This window comes from Amblyomma mixtum, chromosome 5 (genome assembly GCF_055824585.1).
Source record: "Amblyomma mixtum isolate Tamu chromosome 5, ASM5582458v1, whole genome shotgun sequence".
Lineage (NCBI taxonomy): Eukaryota > Metazoa > Arthropoda > Arachnida > Ixodida > Ixodidae > Amblyomma > Amblyomma mixtum.
The window spans coordinates 57070273-57093656 of NC_143016.1; the positions used below are offsets into that span (position 1 = coordinate 57070273).

Here is a 23384-nt window from a genome sequence, read left to right on the forward strand (position 1 = left end):
GAGAAGAACGATGAGCGAACAGAAACAAAAAGAGAAGAATGGTGAGGGTAAGTGCACCAATCTTGGTGTAGTGCTCATGAAATGACAATATCGACTGGCCGTAGGATTCGCTCTTCCTGAGTCCTATCGTGAAGACGTAAAACTCAGCATCGAGTATGCCAGGGTCAAGCTGTAGGGTTATGTGAGATGGAGGCCAATGAGGTAGTGTAGCGAGAAAAGTGAAGTCGTTCGCAAAGGAAACGACACGGAGAACAGTGACACCTAGGGAGATGAGACGGCGATTGCTGCATGCATGCAGAAGGAACGGGGCCACGATAATAACACCTCTTTTGTGGCTAGTTGGTGCATACTTGAATTGGCGAAAAAAAAAAGCGCCAAAACATGAAAACCACAAGCAAGGACGAAGACGATACACAGGCAAGCAAACAAAGAAGATTCAAGTTGTAATAACGAAAGTGACGTTAAGATGGACGCATTTTCAGCAAGAAATGGAACGCGAACAACACAACTGAAACACGAACATCAAAATACGAAGCTCTGAGCCAGGGGAAGTGCAATACTAGATCTGGTTATTTTAAATTCGAAGGCGCAAGGACTCTACTTCAGAACTGTTATTCAACCTCGCCCGTATTTCTTCTCCAGGAGTTAATATATTGGTGTTTTGTCTTGGCACCTCAGGTTTCTTGTTCGCGTTTTATTCCTTGCCGATGCTGCGTAATAGGGAGCGTATTAAGTCTAAAAGAGATTATAAAACCCTTGCGCAAATTCGCGAAGAAAAGAAAGAAGTGAATTATGTTTTCGGCCTATAGGCATACAGCCGGAAACTCAGAGTTGGGTTTTTAAGACCCCATAATCTTATTCCAAGCAAACTGAGAGGTGCATTATAGCGTCCCTAGAGAGGTTTCTCTAGGCGGCAAGCTTGCCTCTGCGTTGCAGGGCACTCCATTTGCAGCAAAGGCAGTTGGAAACTGCACCTCTGCTTATTAGATTCAATGCATAGGCAACGGGCGAATTGTGTTACTTTCGTGGCTAGAGCGTTGAACAGCACTGCTGCTGCATATTGTCCTTTATACGCTCACAAAAGGTGCTTAGAACTACGAAACTATTACATATTCAAAAAAAAAAAAAATGGGTGCTCATTATCGCCACATACACACGTGTTTAAAAGAATACAGCAAGTCTTCATAAAAAAGCTACTTTGCTATGGCGCACATTTTGATATGAGAAACAGTTTGCTTTTGTTTTCGAGGTGAAGACGGTGTAGTTTAGAAAATACAAATTACCGTTGTAAGAGCAAAACGCGCCATCGAAATGCAGAAAGCATGGCCGAAAAATTACCAGGAAAAACTGAAAGTTATATCAGGTGCCAAGGATGACCACGTTTGCCCCGCAAAAACGCGGCAGCGAAAGCTCATGCAGTGAGAGGTTCAGGAGACAGCGGTGAAAATTTCGTCTCAGTGCAAGTAGCAATCATTAGCCTCGTTCTTTTTCGAAACACAACGAAAAGATTAGATATGTTGTAGTATTGTACAGGGTGTTTCAACTGAGATTTTACATAATCTTTAAAATAGGCGTTTTCAGTTAGAACAGCGCTTTCTTCGGCATAGCACTGTCAGCGGTGTAGTACATCAGAGTACAGCTATGATGAGATAACTGGCAGGTTCGTCAACTAATTTTGAATCGTTAACTTTTTAACTATCACTCTTAGGCTCCTTAATTATTGAGAAGCGTGTAGTCCACCGTAAGTAACATCCATGTCAGTTCTAGAATTTTGAAAACGGGCTCATCCTCGGCGCTGTGGCCCAACAAATTTTGGCTGTTTTGACGTGTTACGTGCCCTGGAGAGGTTGCTTTACCTGGAAGCTTCTCGAAAGCTCATGTATTTTGGCTGGATGTAGCCGTAATTTTGTTGGGCCACAGCGCCGAGGGTGAGCACTTTTTCGAAATTCTAAAAACTGATGTGGATATTACTTACGGTGGCCTATACGCCTCTCAATAATTAAGGAACCTAAAAGTAATGCTTAAAAAGTTAACTATTCATTGTTCGTTAACCAGCCTTGTAGTTAGCCCGTCTTACCTGTATTCTGATGTATTACACCGGTGAGAATGCTATGCCGAAAAAAGCGTTCTTCGAACTCAAAAAGCCTATTTAAAGAAAAAAAAATGTGTAAAATGTTAGGTGAAACACACTGTATATCTGGTATGTAGAGTTTATTAACGCCCCGGAGTGACGCATTGGCTACAGCCTCAGTGGAATGCACAGGATTAATTTAGACCATAAAGGGCTCTTTAACATGCATGAGATAGATCGCCGAGCACACGAGCGTTTTTGGATTTCGGTGGAGGCGAAATGCAAAAACGCTCGTGTGCTGTGCGATCTCATGAATGTAAAGGGATTCGATCTCATGACCTTGGAATCAGCATCCAAGGCCACAGAGCAAACGCGGCGGGTAATTGGTTGGATAGGTCACAGCGGATAGAACCAAGTGGAAACGCACGCTTTCTCATTTTCTAGAAAACCGACGGTAGACGTCACCGCGCTTTGTTTAGTTTAATTTTTGCGTAAGGTCGTACGCAAAGCGCGTGTAGCATTTCAGTTAAAAATGGAGAAGGCATCAGTGCCCATCATACCAAGGGAAAGGCCTGCAGTGTTTGGCGTTCATTTCAGTTCGAATTGTCTAGTACCATATTCACCGGTAGAAAGGAAGCCAGTTCAGGTGCTTTGGTATAAGAGTTCAGCACTGAAGATAAACTGTGAAGTAATCTTCTACGCACCTGGCAAGAGGCAACGCGAAAGCTAAAGATAGTTCTTGAATCTGCATAATAATAATAATAATAATAATAATAATAATAATAATAATAATAATAATAATAATAATAATAATAATAATAATAATAATAATAATAATAATAATAATAATAATAATAATAATTTGTTTATTTCCATCAGTTATGGGGGAGACTGCGGATAAAAGCCGCTTGACAACAAGCGACTTGACTGAAGCCCGCAGCCCCCCTACAAAGCAGGCAGCGATAGAACAACAAAAAAAAAAAAAAAACTCGCAGAAAGCACAATATTCAAAATTAATGCACGCACACTTGATAGTCACGAGAGGTAAATAACAAAAAGCAAGATAACATTTTTAGTTGTTATTGTAAGCAAGGATTGCTAATGAAATGTTTGCGTAGGGCTCCTACAGAAATTGTATGCAAATCTATGCATGATTTATGGAATGAATTTAAAAGGGTTGGCAGTGTGTATGACACTTTTTGCCTGGAATAATTTACCCGCGCAGTGACCACCTTCCACTGTTCTTCGTAACGGGTGGTGTAGGAATGTGTGTTTTTATACTTGTAATGCCCGGCTTATCACCTGAAATAGAGAGTGTAAATATGCGAAAAAGTTTCATTTCTTATGGCAGAACCACACGAATTGCTAACATACTTGTTTAAACGGCCTTTTGTCGTACATTTATCAAAGCAAGGTTCAAGTGTCGGGTGCCATAGATGCAAGAGGCTTGCTGAGAGAAATCTGCCTGCACGGCAAGACAGCAGAAAATTGTCTGGCATTAGTGCTGCACTGGTGGGGATGGAGAAATTTTGAGTTTTGCTCTCGATTAACCCTATGCGAGTGAGTATCGACGCGCAATTTGATTGTCCTTAGACACCAAGAAATAACCAAGATTAGCCATGCTTGATAATGCTGTAACTACCTTTTTGCCAACAAGTAGCCCAGTTTCTTCCATTTGTGCAGTGCAAGGTACCCGGCCAAATCTTTAACTGGCTTGGGTGTTGCATTAATAAATGCACCTTGTAAAATATTGGTTTCTTGGCTAAGCCGCTAGCATATTCATGCTGTAATTTGACGTGTGAGGTGGCATTTCGTGGTTTATTTTTGTTCATATAATGTTTGAGTGGAGTACTTGCGTGTTTAGATCAAAGTTATCAGAAATATTAATCGTCTGCTACTACGAAGAGCCGGAACAAGCGGAATACGCAGGAATGGTTCTGGTGGCGCATTTGCGCTTACTATGGGTAAACGACTTGTCCGCCATGAAAGGAGTGGTAGTTTACCCAGAGGAGGAGGCCATATGGATCAAAACATTTGCTGCGTATGCTGCTTGTTTTGGCTCTTCGCAGACGCGGACGATTCGGATTTCTAATAATTTTATCCAAGCAGTCAAGTATTCCACTGGAATATCACGTGAAAAAAAAAAGACCTCCAAATTCCATCTTACGCATCAAATTACAGCATGAATATGCTAGCGATTTAGCCAAAAGCAACCTTTTACAAAGTGCATTTATCAAGGCAACACCCGAGCCAGTTAAAGATTTGGCCGGTTGTACATTAGTGACGAAACCCTTACTTTCATCTAGCGCTTTCAAAACGTGGGAATTGCGACGTTAACACTCAAAGCAGCGACTCAGTTCTACCAAGACGCCAACGAGACGCCCTGAAACATTACCATATAGGATAGAAGGTATCCTGTAATATGAACCACGGGAGTGAGCAGCAACAAAACAGTGGCCGCATATTTTTAATACGACCTGCCCATAGAAACTTCGAATGCCGCTGCTCGTCCATAATTTGATGTGCTCCGAAGTTCGTCCTTAGTTCCCTCGTTTTGTGAGGGCTTACAGCATTGCAACGGTCGCGTTATCGGGCAACTAAACCTACTCGAATAGCGCAACGCTGCAGAATTACGTCGGGACGCGCTGAAACGGCACACCCAGACGTAAGACATCCACTGTAGGCTAATGGCGCGTGCCGGCGTTCCCAGGAGTCATTTCGAAAATGGTCCATTGAGCGAACAGCGCAGGAACAGCGGGAATCCAGGCTCCCCCGCAGACTCCCCGCGCTTGCTGCAACCTTGCGCAATTCGTTTCCAACGCGTAGATCTTGTCAGTGTGCCGCTCATCTTCGGACTCTCCCTTCCTTATCGTCTCCCGAGCACACGTACCCACATACGAGTATACTATGTACAGGCGAGAGCGTACGAGCGCTCGCCGCAAGACGACAACGTGGCGGTAGCGCCCCTCGTAGTGAGTTTCGTATTGGACTACGCTTCCCACCAGCGCACTTTCACGGTCACGTCCGTTTCAGGGATGCGGCCGCGCCGATAATGCTTGCTAACGTCGCGCCCACGAGGCAACAACTATCGAGGCGAGGACCGCCGCTATTCCGTCCCTGTTTTGATTTCCGAAAGCATACGCACTTGAACAATAGTTCCCACAGGAATGAGGGACGCGTGGTGCAGGAGCGAAGCTGCTCCTCATCGTTTCTGTGGCGTGATGCCAGAGCCCCCCCCCGACCAACGAGCACTGCAGTGGCCGTTGACGTGGAGCGAAATTGGCATGCCAGGCTACGGGAGGGAGGAAGGAGCCGGGGGAGAAGGGGAGATTCCATGGGAGAGCGTCGGCGGCACGTGACTCAGACGGGAGCCCCAGCGATGCTCTCTCGGTGCTTTCCCCCGGCTAATGTCACCGCCACGTGTTCCCCGCGCCCCACGATAAAGATGAACGGAAAAGGAAAGAGACAAAAAGTATACGAGGGTGCATTGGGTAGCTGATTCCCCATACTCCCGCCTAGCCTGCTTCGGCGTCGGGAGCAAGCTTCCTTTCGGTTCCGGTCGCTGCCCTGGATGATGACGGAACGCCGGGTGCCTTTTTCCCCATTCGTTCACACGAGGGGAAGCGTCCCGCCGCGTCGCTGTCACCGGCGCAGGGCTACTATTACGATTCGGCCCGTTGTCCCTGCGGTGGGAATGATGCGGGAGTCCACCGCTGGCAGCGAAGAATTGCCCCGGAGATGCGCCAGTTGTTCGCGGCGGTTCGCCCTCGCTTATAAATCTTGTCGCTGAGGTCCGGATGTGCCACGAGAAAAACAATTCCTCCAGCCGCACACACGGACGTGAGCGGGCATGGGGGCTTGGAATGACGGACAGAAAAAAAGGAGCCTCGTTACTTTCGCTGTGCAGTCTCACACATAAACTGAGGGGTAAGACTTGCGGTATATAGCGTTATAAGGGTTTCTGCTTGGCAAATGCTTGCATTAAGTGGTAGGTCGTGTCCTTCTGGCGTTAAGGCGTCGTCATCGAACACGCTGCTTCTACTTATCCGGCCTTTAGCCTGATTATTTGTTTGCCTTGTAATAAATTAACCCTCGTGAGCTCTTGCGATAACGAAAGAATAGCGAGCTATCGTAGACAAAATATTCTAAAATTCACAAACGACTCTGGACCGCAACAGTGGCCTAGTTGTTTGAGCATACGCCTCGCAAACCGGAGGTACGGGGTTCGATCCCCAGCATCGCCAGGTGTATCCACTGCAAATACAATTGGCAGAAGCTTTCCCCTGTCCTGGTGCCAGGATTCTTTCGGGTGAAAAAAAAATCATTATCAACATCATCACAAGGGACTTGACGACTCCGCTGTCTGCTGTTGCGCGACAAGCAGATATTATGCCAGCGAGTCTCAGTCCCTGAGGTGTGTCCTGTAGACTTTAGTCAGCGGTCGTACATTCGCGGGCACGTAATACATAATCAGAACGCACCTCGTCTCTGTACTGTGCGTCACAAAACTGAGTTGCTCGTGCGTTTGGAATCTGTTAAGTGAATTGGCGTGTTAGGCTCTCGTTTTTACGCGTGCATTTCCGTCGTTTCCTGATCTACTCACATTTATGAAGTGCACGCGAAATTCCCAGTTCTGCTTATTGGAATCGAGTTCTCTGCAGTACATGCGATTAGTTCCTCTAAATGAGCAGTTGATAACAGCGCTCCCTGGCGAGAAGGACAATAAATTGCCCGTTTATGCACCCAAAGAGAAGGAAGAAATGCCCCGTGGTCTCACATATGCGCCTGATCAAGATGGGACAATTTTTTTTTAATGTGCGGTAAGCTGCTATTCCCATTTAAAGTGCAATGCAAACGCGTTATCACATGTAGGCGTCGCGAAAATTGCGCCAATTTCGTGCTGTCGACGAGCGAGAATCATACGTTTACATTTGCACAAACCTCCTGTAGTGTCGTTGGAGCTACAATTTATACGTACTTCAAAACGCGAATACTACTCCCGATTTACCGCCAGTAGAAAAGCCATGTATGTTTGGAACCACAAGCTCATAACGCTCGTAATAAACCCGCATAATCTGCCCATATCCACTTCATTTTTTTTTACCCTGTCATTACTCACGTCGCGTGCAATTTCGCAAGCGTTTGCATTGCTCTCGCCGAGCAACAGTGATCTAAGTGCAAAGGCTCCATACTCGGCGTCATGAATCAAGAGCAATAAGCGAAACAGAAAGCAGGAAAACTAGACGCGACAGGATGAGCGCTCTGTGCGTGGGTCCCAGCTGATAACAGGGGGCGGGGTGGTTGGGGACACAACGCGTGTGGGGACCGACAATCTGGAGCTCTTCGCGCTCCCGCGCCTCCGGCGTGAGTCACGCAGCCAGTACTGCAGAAGCGTCGTACTCGGAGGCTGCCGCCATCTCGCTGATCCAGACTGATTGCCCGAGGGAAATATGCCCAACATCGGGCACAGACTGGAGGCGGTGGAGAGAGAGGGGGGGGGGGGGGAGGGATTGGGAGATTAGCCGAGAAGCTTGGGAAACAGGACGGCGCACGGCTCGAGCCCTCCTTTTGATTTAAATTGGCAAGCGGGTGGCGGGATGGGAACGGCGCGGAAATTTTCGAAACGCGTTTCTTGTAACTTTTCATGCCGGCAGCGGCGGCGGCGGCAGCGACAGATATGCGAGAAGGTCTGTGCGACACTGTGACCAGCTGGATGGCGGCAAGAAAGAAACGCCACACTCTCTTGTTTTTTTTTTTCATTTATAGCGTGGCCATGTTGGACGCTGTCCGCCTTCTTTTGGTTTCTGATGCCTGTTGCGAGGGCTTGCTATCTCGGAAAAGAGTTGCCGGCACGAAAAAGTATCGCCTTTGCACAGTCAAAGCACCCTTTATTCGATTCAGAGTTTCGTGACGTAGTTATGTTGAAGACGTTATTCAAGAGCTTGGACATGGCCCACAGCAGCTGTTGGCTACGGGTTTATTCCAAATTTAAGGGGCGCTTTCTTATTCGCCACGCGGTTGGCGAAACTCTGCTGCCGAACTCAGCCCTTAGCTACCGCTGTGGAGTGAATGAAGACAATTCACGATATTTACCTAGATAACTGCATTGCTCTTCAGTTCAATTCTCTTCTTACGGGAGTACTTTAGGTCCTAAAAGGTAACAAGTAAATGTGTGATCTGACATAACCACACGCTTAGACGGGCGCAATGATAAGCTTAGGAATAAATATGTAGAAAACCGAAGTAATATGCACTTTCTTCAAACATAGCGAGATACTGAGAGCATTGAGTCACTGCATCTTTAGAGGGGCAGTAATAACGGCAGGTGAAAACCAGAGGGGCAAAAAAAACAACAACAAGAGAATAAGAAAAGGATGGAGTGTATTTGACAAACGCTCACATGTTATGGATAGCTTCTCGCAGATATCCACCAACAGCAATACGGTTGTTACCGACGTATCACCTTATTGATCACCTGCTTGGCCGGAGCTTGGAAGCCAACAAAAATAGCTCATCAGTGATAATTGCTAACGAAATAACAGAGGGGCGCAAGAAATACATATTCGTAATCTGTAGTTACCGGGAATAAGCAGGAATGATGGAGTTAAAATATTTGCTGGGATAAGTCGACGTCCGCTTGTAAGAGGGGAGGGTAACCGGAGACCTCTAAGGGAAACGTGCGTTTCCAGTGATGTACAAAATGCTGGTGATGACCAGGGTCACGACGGCGACGTTGACGACGGTGATAATAAAATCATGACTAGTCTCTGCACACCAATGCAGTGCTGGTTTGTTCCTTTGATCATTTTTTACCACCTTAAAACGCGCCATATGGAGAAAAAGCACGAGGCCAGTGCATTTTAGTTTATATATTATTTCATAAACTCCCAGCCTCAGTCAAAAGCTACGGCAAAACGATGACATAAGCATTAATTTTTACATAATCACGCAATGATTACCATCACCATCATGAAGAAATATCGATGTCGCATTAGTGCCAGAGCAGGAGTAACCTCCCAGGACAGCCTTCCCAAGTTGCATTAGGCGCTATCGCGGCCTGTATAGACTGAGTTCTCAAGAGTGCGCGTTATAAGGCCACCCGGGGAAAGAACCAGTAGCGCTTCCTAGGAATCAAAAGCATTCAACACAAGGCGTTCGCCTTAGCCTCTTTGTTTCGAAATAAAGAAAAAGTAAAGCGACCATGGTCAAGAAAAAAATACAAAGCATATCACAAGGAAAGACACGCGAACCGGGGCCATGCCACGAAGAGGGCTTACATGGTGTGAAGCACGTCGGCCGAATAGTCCGCTCGTCGCGCCAGAAGTCGCCAAGAAGGAAGGTCCTTGATACAATACCTCCCCAGCGAGCTGCTGCTGGTCATCGCGTTCCTCTGAGGGCCAGCATCACGACGAGACAAATTACTCCAGTGACCCAACCCTTGCCTTCCCCGCTGATCCGGGCCGCCGCGAAGACACATGGGCATAGAGCCGTTCTCTGTTCCAACAGCGAGGCTACGGGATCAAGCCGAGAAGCCAAGGGGTGCGAAGGGAGGTCATCCCTTTAATTGAACGTCTTCAGGCGGGAAGAAGTCCACAGTAGAACGGGGAGGGGATCCCGTGGAGCCATCAGGCCACGTTTTAATTTCGAGGAGAGCTGCGACCTGATTCATCGCGCCGCAGGGGGAGGTGGCTTCTTTCGTTACTCTGCTACAAGGCGCACAGGGACACGTATCCTGTTGGTAGGCGCCGCCACTCGTCGCCTATCAACCTGGCGTCGCCAAGAAAGCAAGCAACCAGGCCAGCTTACGTTTCCTAGCCTCGGTTTCCTAGGTAACGCATGCCTTCGTGCACGAGGGAGAGAGGGATTCACTTGCTTCCCAACCAACGACGCCCCGTGGAGCCTTTTCCTCTCCTTTCTTTTTCGCTTCCTCTGCTCTTTGCTGGCGCCTCCTGTCTGGGTATATACAGAGGTACACAGTGGAAGGAAATCAAATAGCTCAGTGAGCCGCATCTGCTTCCTCCCTCAGAAACTGTTTTCAGTTTTTTTTTTATTTTTCCCCTTCCGGCTAGGAGATTCAATTTTGCACGCCGCTCTTCTTTGCGTTCACGGTGCGCTGTCCGCGTTGTGTACGGATCATTACGGGTCAGGGATCGTGAATGCGCTGCGAAGGCGATGTTCCCTGCGCAATTTTGTGCAGACTCGCTGTTTCTTTCTTTCACGAGATTAACCAGGCAGAACCTTTAGTGGTGTCCGGCACTCGAAGTAATGCTTGCTGCAGCAACCTTGGAAGGAAAGTAAAAATTAATTGCGCGCTACGCATTTAGCGAAGATAAACTTTGCTGAAAGCGTTTCTTTATTGCTTCTGCGCACTTTTATCTTTTTAAAAACGCGCGTTTCACCGGGTGTTGCATTGTCGTGACGTTCGTGCATAGTTCTCGACAGCTTCATAAACAGCATGGGATGTTTAATTGAGCATGAGTTTGTGCAAACATGCCTGCTTTCCGTAGAATTACAAAGGTATTACGCCCCATGGAGGTAGTTGCTGCCTCCAGGACATTTCTCGTTTACAAAAATTACCGAGTGTACGTGCTCATTAAACATCAAAAGAGAGATTAACACGCTCGGTTTCTCCCCTTCTTCATTGTTTCAAAATCTTTCAAAAGCACATTTTTCTCTTTTTTTTTTTTTTTGCACCTAAAGTTTACAATTAGCTTTGTGCAAAAAAGTTCTTAGTACCGACTGATCTGCACGTTGAATCGTACTTGACGCACGCAGTACATAAGTAAAAAAAAAAACAAACGAAAATTAAAGAGAAATTAGCTGTAAGGTTCCTATGCTTATTGCTTGCATAGGTATCGCCGCTGACACTCGTCAACTAAAGCTATCAGACCAGAATCGAAGCATCAATACCTAACCGCCTTAGGTGTAAGTTTACGAATTACTATTTAAAAGTGGGTGTATCTACGATTCCTGTAAACAGAGACCTCTCTCCCTCTCCCCTGCAGGTACGTACAGTTCTTCTCCATGATTCAGGGTCATGTCGTGTATGACCTTAGATGTCATCGAGTCACTACCATGGAGTTGTTCATGCGTATGTGACGCCACAAACATTTAACGACTGAAAATGGTTACGAATGTCGTATGCGTCTAGGACGGTAAGAGTGCTAAAAAACCGTGACTAAACAGCCCTGCGACTATGGTAGGGGCCGCAGTAGCTGAGTGGCTTTGACGTTGGGCTGTTGATCCCAAAGTCCCCGGTTCGATCCCGGCCTCGGACGCCGCATTTCGATGAAAGCGAAATACAAAAGCACCCTTGGGCTATGCGTTGTTAGCGCACATTATATAACCCCGGGGGGTCTAAATTCGTCCCGTGTCCTTAGCACGGCGTCTCTTATAGTACATAAGTCACTTCGGGGCGTTGAAACCCTAATATTACATACCGGATACAGTAACGATTGTACTTGCCTGGAAACGTCTCACAAGCGCTGAGCCTTAGTTTAGAGCATTACTGTTTTCACGATAAATTTGTGCACTCAAAGAGGTGGGTCACTTGATCCTCTTTACAAAAAGTCAGAATAGGTTCCATATTTAAAGTTTTCTAAGGTGTTTCCTTCTTGTTTTTTACCAGCCAAACTTTGAGTTTCTTTAAATATATTACGCTCAATGGCGGTACCATTATTACTAACTTCTCTTTTGAAGTTTGTGAGTTTTTAAGCCTCACAAAATTCCTCTAACGTTAGCTACAAGGCAAAGCGAAATCTTTATTACTCCACTAAAGGGATCAAAAGCGGGCCCGTATTACGTCAAATACTGCAGAATTTGTAAGTAAACACTCAACAGCAGACGCATTTATTTCAGGGTTGCAGCGAGAGCCTAACAGAGCATGCTTACGTAGCAGGGGAATCTTCCCGAAGAAGCGACGCATTTACAAAGCCGCTTCGTCGTTGTCAACATTCTCTGGGCCGTATTTCGTGGTGGCCTTTTAAAGGAGAAATGCTCCCACGGACCATTAGCCAAAGAACTATGACATTTTCTCGAGCAGGACAGTCAAATTTCGCAACGAGTGCGGTTCAGGTCTGGATGCGCTTAAAAACAAGAATATCGTCTTATGCAGCTAGCTCCCTAGGTTTTTTTTTTTTCTCTAATAGATGAGCCAGTATAGAAAAACGGCACATTCATATTTCATCATTCAGTTGTCCTCTTATTGCCTTCCATGAATGAGTCGGTAGTTTTCTACAATGTACAGCTTTTTATTCGATGGTTCAAGTATGTCTTCACTGAATTTCACTTATATATGAAGAAGCTGCTGTAATAACGAGAAAAAAAACCTGTAATGGTAGAAGGACAGAACAGAGGCACTATTGTGCAGGACGTCTGCTCGTACGTGTAGGGTGGACAATACAAAATAATAAAAGACGGTACAAAGATGCTAAAGATGCCCTATCATTGATCAGTAACCTGGTGGGCAAAGAGTCTATTTCTACATTCACGGTATTGCTGCACCATTTAAAATGTCAGAATTTCATTTTAAGACCAATTTCTATGCTGCGGTTCAAAACTTCATTTGTAGGAATAGTACTCTTTAAGGAAGACGTCTTGTTCAAAATGGTTGACATCCGAGTCTCCAAAAAACTTTTACTAATTTTAAGGAAAGTAACAGAGGTCATCTGTCGTGAGGAAAGATCAGATTTGCGAAACATCTTTTTTCCTCAAAAGTATGAGCGCTTATTTACAATCTTCTCTGCATCTCAGATATGGGCGCACACTGTCATTCATATTAGCTTCAAATCTTTTGCATTAGGGATGTTTTAAAACTAATTTTTCTCGCTTACAACGTGAAAATACAATAATGAAAAACGGATTTTCCGTACCCAGCTTCTCATCTGCTCCACAGTTTATTTTTTTTTAGTCTCCGTGAGAATGAAAAAAAAAACAACAACTGGAATGCATGGACAACTGTTTTGTAAAACAAGTCTCCTCTTCACAGTTATCAGAGGCTCATTGCAATGCTGTTGCAAGCAAGCTAACACGTGCCTCCTGAACAGCATTTTTCTTCGCAAACGATATGTATAGGTTTCTTCATATCGCCCGGGCAAACACCTTTGTGCAGCAACTCACATGCGCAAAAAAGCTATCAGCCATTATTAATTCTTATTCACAGCTTCGTTCACAGTTACGTTAGTGTGCACTGCCATGTTCACAGTGCACACAGTAGTTCAGACACGCATCTTACCTTGTATTCTTTTGAGCAACGTACCAACAGGAGCGATAGTATAAATGTAATAGAAACCCGCGGCTGCGACACGAATTCTAAGCGAACGGGGTGAGTGAACCTAGAGTGAATAGCCTGTAAGGAGAACGCATGAATGCGAAGACAGGTCATCGGCACGATGCTGTATCTTCTCTCCCTTTCTCTCACTCTGAATTTTTTCTTTTCGTGTTAAGCGCAGCTCTCACCTGTATCGGACGACGACGAAGCGGTGATGTTCAAGTATCGGTGTGTTTTTGGCGTAACGTCGTCACGAAACAGTTCCGTTGTCTTCCAAAAACCGCCGACACACGGAGTCAACCGAGAACCACACGGGTAGCTTTGCCGCAAAACAATAAAGCTGGCGGAGAAGCCGAAAGCGTGCGTGCGTGCGACGGATGCTCGAGAGCAGTGATGGAGATGTGGATGCTGAGCGCCGGCGTGGATTCTCGGAAGAGTGGCGGCAGCGAATGGGAAATGGCGCTGGATAGAGGGTCGCTACCGCTGTTGAGTGTTTTTAGTCGCGGCGTTCACCGCGGTCTGCGATATAAAACTGACTCCTAAACTGGTGTAACATCTGGTGCACACGCATAGCCGCGCCCTCTGTCAATAACGTTGTCGACTGGAAGCGCGGCTGTACTCGGCGAAAAACGAGCGCATGGTTGAGATTCCTCCCGAGAGATGTCGAAGCGATCGCTTAAGTACAAGAGTGTTTGCCCAGGGAGGACCACGTTTCGAGCGGTGCTTTTCAGTTCGCGTCGCTACAGAGGCGCCTTCCCCTCCATGAGTGACGTCACGCGCTTGCGCGGTTGTGCGTCACCGTCAGGCATGCGCTGTGTGCGCCGGCGGCGGCGCATGCGCTCTAGTTGCCCCAGTTTGGGGATCCCGAGAGCAAGGACGCAGGAGGTGGCGGCGGGAGGAGGGTGGAAAGGGAAAAGGGGACGCAGCCGCGGAAAACCCGATGGAGCGCTGAAACGAAACGGCACGCAACGTTTGCTTTGTAGGTCGGCCGATATATTAGCTTTCGTGCGTGTGTTTGCTTTGGAAGCAACGCCGAACATCTTTCTTGAGTTTGCGGTCAGCCGGTGAGCGAAAGGAAGGCTGAAGTGCTCGTTTCGCGACAAGAATAAAACAAAACTCAGAAAACAGGTGAGTGTTGTTTAATAGTAGATACTGAATTAAAAAGCAAGTTTTTAACACGTAGCAGGGACGAATAAATGCATCTTTGCAACTATATCAAATGCAAAAGAAAGCAGTATTTTCTGCAACAGCACAAGAATGGGATATCAGCAGCACTGAGCTTGCGGAGAACAATTTTTGAGAAGAGGACACATTTCCAACGACGCCCTATGAACTGTAATCACTGCGTATGGTATACAGCGGCTGCGTTGTACCCCTAGATACGTTTTTCGGTCATACGTACAAGCGGCTTAAATGCGCAACCATGTGTGCCCTTTGGTAAACAGGTCATACCTTTATCGCAATAAAAGACGCAATATATATAAAGTAATCAAGGGCTTCCAAGTGGTCACACGAAGCGATAGCAGAAAAAAATACTAACCAACATCACTTAACCAAACACATCAGGGTATGATAAAAATGATTTAATTTCTTGTTTCCCTTGAGTCAGTTCTGTAACTAATTTCTGCGTTTTCCTTATTCGCGTCTGCTTGCTGTGTTTTATTATACTTCTGTCATCTTTGTGATTTTCTAACCAAACTCGCATCGATTAGAAACGTATGTAAAAGACGCTCATAAAAAACATCAATGAGCCGACGTTTCTAGCCTAGCCATATTTAGTCTAGTCGTGCAACTGGTTCTCAACGACGGACCAAGATCGTTATCAATGATATACGATTTTTCATGACACGTTAAACGTCTTGCTCTTTGCAGGTGTACTGACCGCTTCAAATTTTTCTCGCAGAGAGTGTATAATGGCACAATGAGTTTTTTAACCATATGATCGCTGTAATTAGCGGTCACTGCAGCGCATCTACACACTGAAATGGAAGTAGGCCTTTTTTTTTTTAATCTTCGCAGCTGTCTCTTACTACGGCGTTCTAATAGCCGCCGCTAGTTAAGCATTAAAGCTTCAAAACCCAAGACTTGATGAACAGTTTTTTCTTTCTTAGCTCTTTATTAATTGCTTGTGTATGTAAGCCGATGTGCGAGGGACCTAGATAATAATAAACATGGTAGGGCAAGCCGCTAAAGGGCTCACGGGCCTTCGCCTCGACTTCCTGATGGAAGACACGTTAGACCGAAACCTCATTGGCTTACGTTTACTCAGAGAAGCATGATGTAGACTTAGGGACAGGACAGGGAAGGAACTGCCTACGTTTCTGGGGAAACTTACGAACGCACGCACGAACAGAAGACGCACACAAAAAAAAGGAATAAGAAAGAAGTACCATATCATGGCAGCTTGTACTAGACCGATAAGAAACGGGTGCTCGCGAAGCGAGATAGGGCAATGTTATACACTTTATCCCTTTCGGGCGGGGTAAAGTACGAGCCTTCCTGCAGGCCTCGTTCGATCCCATAGCGTACGGAGCGACGATCTGCGGCTTTTTCATTGGAATTCCTCCGAGATTACTCGGTGTACGCACGCCGGTTGGGGAGCCCAGAAACGCACCTTAGTAGCGCGTCTCGCCTCAGCAGGCTAGCAGTTGGGTAGCAGCAGCAGCAGCTACTGCCGGCGCCTGGCTCAACGTTCCATATTTTATGAGCGTTAGACGTCGCGGCCGCCGGAACGAAAGCCTCCCGCAACGCATTTGATCGCGATTTATCCCACCAGGCTTTTCACTTCTTTTTGGTTATTTATTTTTTTTCCCCTTTTCGCTCCTTTCGATCTACTCCCACACTGGGGAGCACCTCCGTGAAGCAACGTCTAACATGCAGACAGGCAAATACAGATCACCGAAAAAGAAATGAAGAAAAGGAATTACATGGAGGAACAAAAAGAGAGCGAGAAATGAATAGATGAAAAGTGAGTATCCGCCACCAAACGATGGCTGAGAGAAGCTGCCTGCCTTACGCTGTGCTTAAGCGGTGGGGTTGATTTTTGTTTGTTTGTTTGTTTGTGCTAGCCTGTACGCGAGCTTTTCCAAGGTCTTATACGTGGCATCGGTTCCTGGTAACTCTGAGAGTCGTTTATAATGTGTTCTTCCGATGGCCAAATAATGGCGCAGAACTGTGAGTCGGGAACATGGTCGGACAGCAAACGCATTTTTGTTTTGTGTGCGTTCGTGGTTGGTTTTTCGTCTCCTGCCGGCTTTCGCAGTTCTGCCGTCTATATATAGCTCTAACCGATGACGGAACCGATGGTAGCGCTCTTTCTCGATAGCCAAGTAATCGGCAGCGACTGTAATCTCTGCGGCACTGATCCAGCCTGAGCAGCTGTGACTGTGCCTAGTTGCTTGTGGAAGCCCTTTGCGAATGTGTCAGAGAAACGTATGCTTGTCTTGCTCTGCACTTGTTAGGTTCGTTTACTAGATATCGCCAGAAATTCCATGTTCGCTAGCTTCAGGATTGTTTTTAAATGGGAAATTAGGAACAGTATAACCAACCTGTATAACTTAGCCCATCTGACGAGAAAATAATTATCTTGCAAGACGTGGCGAGGGTTGGAGAGTACAGGTATACACCATGTATGAGTAGTGGAAAAGAATGCCTGCGCGATGCCGTTTTGTCGCTTCTAAGTAGCTATGATTTCATGAACTATTATTTGTTTTCCTGTTCTTACCACGAATTTCGCTTTATGTGCTTGAACAAGACGGTTAACATTGGCGTGTGTCTATATCCATACGCCGAAATTTAGGGCAAGCGCATTTTGTAACGGATGGTTGTTTGTCAACGAAATTTTTCGCATATCGTAAGATTGTACCATTACAATCGATATAATTATAGATGCCACTCAGGAAGCTTGTTGTTGTCTGCTAATTATTGCAAAACCGCATCTCTTTGGTTTTCCTCTATGGCAGTCTTACTTTGCACACTGACTTCATTTTCCTGCTACTTCCTTTTCTCCTTCATCTTTATATCCCCTCATATCTTTCCCCCAGTGCAGATTAGCAAACCGGTTTTTTCTCCCGGTTAACCTCCCTGCCTTTCCTCCTCCTTCTCTTAACTACTCACTAAGAGTACTGAACAAACATTAAAAAGATTTTGCAACGCATTTTGCTGCCATTCCTAACAATATGTTCAAAACACTGCCTTGCATTAATCGGCATTAATCGACTGTGGCCCGGCTACGCATCTTCGAATGTCACGCAGCTGACATCGAGTGAAATTCTTGCCCTCAAATGGCCATGACGTGTAGAGACCGCTCTAATGGGCTCGTACAACTTAAATTGCCTCTAAGGAGACTATTGTGATCAATCTTCTTCAAAGTTTCCGAGACAACGACATTTTTTAGGGGGGCCTTACAGCACGGCCACTGAAGTATGTCTAGAACTTCAAGCCCCTCTAGAGAACGGTTAACTTTTTTTTGCTCCCTTGACGCTCCATGGAGTATAGCTGCGAGCGCTTCGCAACACTGTGCAGCAGCAAGCTTAGTGGCTAAGATGTTAACAAGCCAGCATGAGAATTATCCACCCCAGTAGGGGGGGAAGTAGAGATTGCAGCAGAAAGAACATTCTAGCGAAAACCTAGGTTTTTTTGTGGGTAAAATCATTGAAAATCACAAAATCGGCTGCCTCAGAACTAAGGCGCCGCAACCATGTGCCGTCCTCGCGAAAAAAAGAAATGTTATCGGAGGAGTCCACTGGACGTGCATTAGTACCCTTGTCAGTTAAATGTACTGGGTGTGCGACGAAGAAACCGTCCTTATCGTCTACATATGTTTAGCGCCGGAGATATGACAGAGGTGAAATGCAGAGCTGGGAAGGAGAATTATTTGGCCTCCGCGCTTTAGAAAAGAGTGGTATATGGCAGGAGCGACGGCTCGCGGTGACAAACAAACAAAAAAAACTCTTATATATAAGTTTGTTTACAATTTCGCACAGCTGGAGTACGACCATGTGCGGCCTTGAAACGTGGTGTTACTAATGCATCAGGCAACGGGAACGCGAAGGCTGTGGCGTTTCTTCCCGTATTTAGCGAAAGAAGAAAAAGAAGTTCTGGTTCAGCGTGGGCATATTGCAGAATTCTCCGAATACACGGGCAAACCACAAATTCAGAAAATCATAAAGAACATTTTCGAGATGTGCTGTGTATTTTTTTGCCCAGAATCCTAAATCGGTTCTACTTCTTGAGTGCGTACAGGAAAACTTATAAAGCATGCAGCAGTGTTTTACCGGAGACGAAAACCGAACTTTATATCCTGACGGCTCTTTTTAAGAAAATATGAACCACTGGAAAAAAACCCGCGATAAAAAAAATCTAGGGCTTCGATGTGAAGCCTATGATGTGAAATTTGCTCAACATTTACTGTTTCTTTCGGGTTCCCAGCAAAATGATCTACGCAGAAGTAGTGCGAACATAAAGAGAAACTTCAGCCGTTGATGCCGCAGATTTCTAGGGTTGGGCGAACATGATGTCTGTGGCTGCATGCCGGTTCCAAGCCAGTTCCCAAACCACGACATACAGCCCCACTGAAATGTCTCAGAAAAACTGCGTTTTTGCAGCGCCTTGGTTCGTTTTCCGCCGTATGTAAATCCCTCTCTTAAAACCAGGAGATACGGCGTGATAGAAGTAACTGGAAACTTTCGAGGGCTCTCTGGTACCTCGAACGAGAAACACCATTTTTTTACATAAAATGAATGCCTCTGGCGGAAGCCTGAAAGTTTTATACTCGCTCGCGGGGTGATAGGGATAGATTGCGATGAAATGCGGAGCGTCAGTGATATATCTTCTGTAAAGCTGGCACCTGTGGGCGCCCACAGCCACTGTGACAAACTGCATGAACAGGTGTCGTAGCTAGCATCATAAGCCCCCCCCCCCCCCCCCCCCTTCTTTCCCCCGCCCCGCTTGTCTTTCGCTCTGTCGTGTATTTGTTGTTCACTGATACTGTTGCTGGCTTGGGAAAAATATTGAATTTTTTCCAAACACGCTGCTACGCTTTCTATTTTGTTCAGTTCTATCTAGAGTTAAAGGATGACGAATAAACCACCACAAGGACAACTATCACCATGAAAGTCCTGGAGTCGAAAAGAGTAGCAAAAAAAAAATGCTTAAAAAAATCAGAGGCGCATACCCGGCAATTCTGGACAGAAGCATTTCTCAATGAGAAGGAGTTTATGGACGTAATTTTTTCTTATGTTGAAAGACTTCACTTTAAAAATCAATACATGCGCAGATTTTCTGTCGGCAGGCTTACCTTTTTTGCTATTCCGCATTTGTTTTTCATGGTGGCCTTGACTGCTCTATGTGAACGATGGAAAAGTTTTATAAGAAAGATTTTGCTATGCATCGGCAGAATGGACCATTATCTTGGATACTTACATTACAGTACCTGACAATATCTCAATATTCAAAATTTTTGTCCAGGAATGCTGGACATGAGGCTCGCAAAATTTTTTTTGATGTAATCAAACCTCATGCATTGTTTCGCATTACCCGCTTCATATTCAAAGCGCCAATGAGGGTGAAAATATTTTATGCGCATAGGCGTCTCTGTGACTGGACTGTAGCAGCAAGCCCGCTGTAGTTATAGCAGCCAACTACTGCTGTGAAAGTTTTCGAGAGCAAATGTTTATATGGATTAGTTTTCAAGACATTAAGAGCATCTTTAAGTGTTTTCGGGTTTATTTATTGGCCATATAGGGCTATCTATTATAATTTTTGCCTTTCCTTGAATTGAACAGAGATTTGTATCGCACCCTCACTTTCTAATAAACTGTCAGCCGCATGCAGTTAATGGCGGTTCGGAACGGTCTGCTGTAACAAAATTGTGTAGGATATGAAAGTTTAGGTTAACTTAGATTGCGTTACATCTAACGCAGGACTCGGCGTTATCGTTAGAGCTAGTACTTGCTCTGAATTTAAAGACTTCTCTTTATATGCAATAAAAAACTCAAGTCACACACCGAGATAATTTCCTGCCACTTTAAGTATTACACGTCGGCAAGAATACGCACCTCTTTCGATAAATTTTCAATTCGCGAAGGCTTGACAGGGGAAAAAAAAATGCAGAGTGGTAGACATTTTGTTTTATCCTTTGTAGGCACCACCGCAGATAAAAGATGCATAAAATTTCGGTTACACCACAGCTCCTTGCCTAACTTCTATTCGTGACATCACAAGGAAGAAGAGCCCAGATTACTAAGGTAATTAACGTCAGTCAGCGCTAATTGCTGACAGAAAGACGAAGTACAGAGGGTCATTCTGGGACGCCCATTGTGAAACCGTGGTCCAATATTTTTGTTTGTTTTTTGTCCGAGCTTAGAAGCCGTTCGCCGAAGTTGAAGCACAGCGTTTAGACGAGCTGTTCTAATTGACGCCAATCAGAAGCTGCTATGCTTAATGAAAGTGTCATTAAAACTCACTCGACTTACATGAACGCACGTCTTGACTGTCGTGACTGTTGCCCGCAGGGGAAAGAACTCCTGCCAGATATAAGGTGAATTTCGTGTTATGTTGCGCCGATGTGTAAAGAAATGCAAATGAGAACAGTAAGCAGAAACAAGGACACAGGGGGATGACCGACGCATTTAAAATAAAACAGATAGCCTTCAGATACATAACTGCTGCCAAAGTGTAAAACTTTCCTAAGTGCAGAATAAGAAAAAATACAAAATCTTCGGCTTCAAGTTTCTGCTGTTGGCAACTGACTCCTCTGCTTTCCTCCAACGATCGGCATGGGTGTTGCTGACGTTGTTTCAAGAAGCGCACTTTGTAACGGCCACCAACTTTACGCAACGCTTCGCTGGCTTCGTGCCTTTCTTTAAGCTTTCGAAATAAATGATTGCTCACACGTCGAATCTTTGCTTGCGTTGCAGGTGGGTGCACTCATGCAGGCATTCCCCGAGAACATCGGACGAGGCGATCGAAGTTCAAATCGATATGTTTCCCTCCCCTCGTCAATGCGTACCGGCAAAGGTTGGACGCTTACTATCCTTTTCTCTTGACTTCTTGTTCGTTTGAGTTTTTTCTTTCTGCGCAGCTGAGCTGACGATCCTGTTAAACTCACATGCCTTTAAGGCAGCCCGAGTGACGATGTTCAACAAACATCGGTTTCGGCGATCTCCTTTAGCAAAACTGCTAGAAGCCAATAGGACCGTGAGGAGGTTTGATTACCCAGGATGCTTTCGTCGGTCCCTGTTTTTCCTTATTTCAGTGCCACAGATCTGGTGCAATATCGGAGTGGTACGTCTGTTAACTCTACGGAATCAATATAGTTACCTTACCCGCATCACTTGCAGGAAAAACTCTCACCTTTAATTTTAAAACTGCACTACAAAGTTTTATTTTATAACTTACTGTTAAGACTGAAGAGCCGTTCTATGTAATAACATTTTTCTCGTGCATTGCATTTTTATGGCGATCTCAACTACCATTTGGCATTTTCGGCACAATATTTTTTAATACATTATTTTCTACGTTTGTCTTGGACTTATGCTTGAAATGTTCCCTTTATTTGCGGTCAGTATTTTGTATTTTTCGTTAAAGTTTGTTTGATTTGCTTTTGTTTCGCCCTTCCCTTCTCTAATGTACAAATGTCCCTTTAAGTTTAAAATAAATAAATAAATAAAATTTAAGTACCTAAGTCTTGGTAGAAAGTAACGAGTACGTGGACTCAGCGTCAAATAAAAAGCGAACTATACAACTGAAACGAGAAGGTTTTGGCATAGTTATATTAAATACAAGTTAAATTAAATTTCGCATCGTAGACGTGAACACTGCTGTGTGAAAGTGTTAATGAACCCTGCCTGGATTGCTCCTCTAGCAGCTACTATATTTGTGTTTTCTTGTTTGCTTTGCAGTCATCCTGGTCACGTTATACCTGACGCAGGTAGTACCTGTGAAGAGTGATTAAGCAATGCTGACGTAACAGTCACAGAGAAGACAATTGTACTGGGACACACGTTTCGATGCTACGCGAAAAAAAAAAATATATGAAACAGGTTTCGCTGACATCCAAGGCATCAGAAATATTAGGAAACGAGTAGTGCGATGAAATTACTTTAATATTCACGCGAAAATTTAACAAGGTGTTCAACGGCTAGTATTATCGTAGGAGAGAGCTTGTTTTGGTCTTCTGTTTCACTATGCATGCTGTATATCTGTGTTGTCTTCTACACGATAAACAAAAGTTTGTCTCTTTGAAGGGTCAGTTTCGTAGTGTCTTGTTTCAAAATCTACACTTCATGACTTTGTTGATTTGGGATCAAGTTTTATCAGGAACATTATGGTTTCTTCTCTTAAGCCCTGTAATGCTACTTCACTTGTCAAGGTACTATGCTGGATAGGAGTCACGTCACTTTCCTATCTCTCTTATATTTTTTTTATCCAAGAAAAGGGAAGCGCCACGTTTGTACTTTCCACACTTTGGACATTCATCGCCTTGAAACAGAACAGAGGCAGAAAGATACTTATTTATTCTGCATAATGAGCTGCCTCTCTACAAAATGGGCATATGCAGCCCCTGTAGAAAGTCTACAGGTGTCTGGGTTTTCTTCTGAACATTGCAAAGTGGTTAGCTAGTGCACCTTCAACTCTTTCACTTTCAGGGGGTGCAGAGGCCAGTTAGGATCACTGGATAGTTAGCACACCTTTCATTCTCACCCCTTAGAATGTTAAAGCTCCCAGGAGCCTACTAGACCTTGCCTGTAAGGCACAACAGCAAAACGGCGGCCTGAAAACTTTGAACAACACAGCTCGGGCCATGCAGGGCTTTTAAGTAATCTATGATTTTTATAAATTTGCTAACAGCGTGTGAGTAGCTATAAGGGCCGTCGCTTATAGCTACACTGGGAAGAATTTTATTCTTTTGGAACAAACTCGTCGTTACCAGATTTTACTGAAAAAGTTATTTTCCTAATGCGCCCCCGAAAAGACGGACGTTTACGAGTCGCAACAACGTACTTTACTTTCGAAACAAGAGCCCCGCGTTGGTACATTTAA

General features: G+C 45.1%; 1 protein-coding gene across 2 annotated transcripts in view; it reads right to left on the minus strand.

The window, feature by feature from the left end:
• Positions 1–23384, minus strand: part of LOC149342258 (uncharacterized) — a 114566-nt gene that overhangs the window by 74138 nt on the left and 17044 nt on the right. The window contains exon 1 of one of the 2 annotated variants that reach the window (XM_089544582.1): positions 13529–13781. The exons of the other annotated variant lie outside the window; for it this stretch is intronic. The gene's annotated coding sequence lies outside the window, so the exon portion shown is untranslated. Of the gene's footprint in view, positions 1–13528; positions 13782–23384 lie in introns of those variants that run through there. 2 annotated transcript variants of the gene reach the window in all.